Raw genomic sequence first — 2,761 nt, 5'->3', positions numbered from 1 at the left:
ACCTTTTTAGTAATTCCTTCAAGTACTTAGTCTGAGAAATAAAGATTCCTTCTTTATCTCATACAATCTATAATCCTAGAAAAGATTTGATTTCTCCTATCATACTCATTTCAAATTCTTTCTTCATTTCTTTTGCAAACTAGTCACTTTCATCATCATTTCCTCCTAATATGATATCATCAAGAAATATTACCAAAATCATCAATCCATCATCAATTTCTTTCCAATATAGATTACTATCCGCCATACCTTTTCTATATCCAAACTTTGTCAAATGCTTGTCCAACCTTGCATACCAGGTTCTGAGTGCTTGCTTTAAGCCATATAATGATTTCTTCAGTTTGCATACTATGTCCTTGTCATTTGTTAAAGGACAGCCTTCAGGCTACTCTATGTACACTTCTTCTTCAAGTTCTCCATTAAGAAATGCTACACTTTGAATTTCTTATGTGCTGCATAGGCTAAGAATAACCTTACTGATTCTATTCTTACCATAGAAGCATAGGTTTCATCATAATCTATTCCTTCTTGTTGTGAGTAACCTTTACATACCAATCTTGCCTTATTCCTTACAACTTCACCTTGCTCATGCATCTTGTTTCTAAATACCCATTTAGTTCCTATCACATTCTTCTCTGTTGGTCTGGGGACCAATTTCCATGTCTCATTCTTTACTATCTGATCCAAATCTTCTTTCATAGCTTGTTTCCAATGATCATCTTTACATGCTTCATTTGCATTCTTATGTTCAACTTGTGATATCAAACATAGTTCTTCATTGACTTTGCTTCTTGTCATCACTCTTTTACCTCTACTTCCAATGATTTTCTTGGGTGAGTGGTTCTTTATCATGTTCTTTCCTAAAGTAGGAGTTGTTATCTCAACTCTTGGCTTTGCTAAAGGTTTTGAACTTTTTTCCTGCCTTGGCTTTCCTTCATTCTACAATTCATTGTTAGTCTCAAGGCATACTTCATCATTCCTTGGTTTAGTAACAACATCATCATCTAAATTGTAATCAATCATTCTCTCTTGTATCCTGAATTTCTCATCAACTCTCACATTTGCAGTTTCCCTAATAGTTTATGTTCTAAGATTATCACATCTATAAGCCTTGCTTTTCAATGAATAACCAAGAAACATACCTTTATCACTTCTAACATCAAACTTACCAATATCATCATCTCTTTTGATGTAACACTTAATGCCAAAAATCTAAAATACTTAACTGTAGGTGAGTGACCAAACCACAATTCATAAGGGGTCTTGTTTGTGTCTTTCCTGACGTGCACTTTGTTCATAGTGTAGATTGCTATATTCATATCTTCTCTCCAAAACATCTTGGATACATCATTCTTAGCTAACACAGCTCTTGATGCCTTTGTAATTGACCTATTTCTTCTCTCTACTATACCATTCTGTTTAGGGGTTCTCAGAGCTGATAATTATCTTTTGATCCCATTAGTTTCACACAATATGTTAAACTCATTTGAAGTAAATTCCCCTCCTCTATCTGATCTTACAAATTTAATCTTCACACCTAATTCATTCTCAATTCTATCCTTAAATATCTTGAACTTATCAAATGCCTCATATTTCTTTTTAAGAAATGCACCCCACATCATTCTAGAAAAGTCGTCAACTAAAATCATGAAATACCTTTCACCATAGAATCCTTTAGTCTTTGTAGGACTTCTAAGATCCATGTGTACAATCTCCAATTTTTTTGTAGTAGTAAACTTCTTATAGGTAAATGAAGTTATGTTATGCTTTTCCAAAAATACACTCCTTGCAAATTGTGTTAGTAGGTTTTACAATTTTAGGCAAATCTCTAACTGCAAACATACTACTAGTCTTCACAATACTATAAAATTTTATATGAAAAAGTCTCTTATGCCATAGCCAACTGTCATCTACCTTAGCAACCAAACATGTCATTTTAGTAGGATTCAACTGAAATACATTACCTCTAGTTCTGGTTCCTTTTCTAATTACTTTTCCATCTTTGTCTCTGATCATGCATGTCTTCTCTGTGAACTACAACTAATAACCTTTGTCCACTAGTTGTCCAACACTCAAAAGATTGTGCTTCAAACTATCAACAAAATATACATTCTGAGTGTTAGTCTTACCATCAATAGTTATAGATCCAATACCTTTAACTTGGCATGCTGCATTTTTTCCAACACTGACAATGCTTCCATCACGACTTTTGAAGTTAATTATTTCATATCACTAGTCATATGATGCAAACAACCATTGTCAATTATCCAATCATATTTCTTTTCAACTTGTGATACCAAAGCCATTTTTTCTAGAATTTCTTCTTTAATAGCTTCAAATCCAATTTCATCATCACTAGCACTCATTGCTTATTCATCAAAATCATCTTCATTTGCATACAAACATTCTCTATCTTTTCTAGGTTTAAAATTACCTCTATTCTTTTTCTCTCTTTTAGGACACTTAGATGCATAATGACCATATTCATCACAAGTCCAAAATTTGAAGATTTTCTTACCACCTTTTTCTCTTCTCACCAGAAGGGCTATTGCTTCTTCAATCTTTTTGTCCTCATCTGATCTACTACTACTAGCATAATTTCCTCTAGCACTTGTGCTCCTTGATAGACTAGGTTGAATATTCAAGACATTGAAAGCTATTTTAGTTTTGCCAATTCTTTAGATTGTCTAAGCTCATTCTCAACTGCTTCAAGTCTTCCAAGCAATGCATCCTTTGTGAAATATTTGGTACAAAATATCAA

The sequence above is a fragment of the Cupressus sempervirens genome, chromosome 11 (assembly GCF_028749045.1).
Source record: "Cupressus sempervirens isolate cs-2001-9-10 chromosome 11, ASM2874904v1, whole genome shotgun sequence".
NCBI lineage: Eukaryota > Viridiplantae > Streptophyta > Pinopsida > Cupressales > Cupressaceae > Cupressus > Cupressus sempervirens.
Note: the sequence above shows the minus strand (reverse complement) of the source record.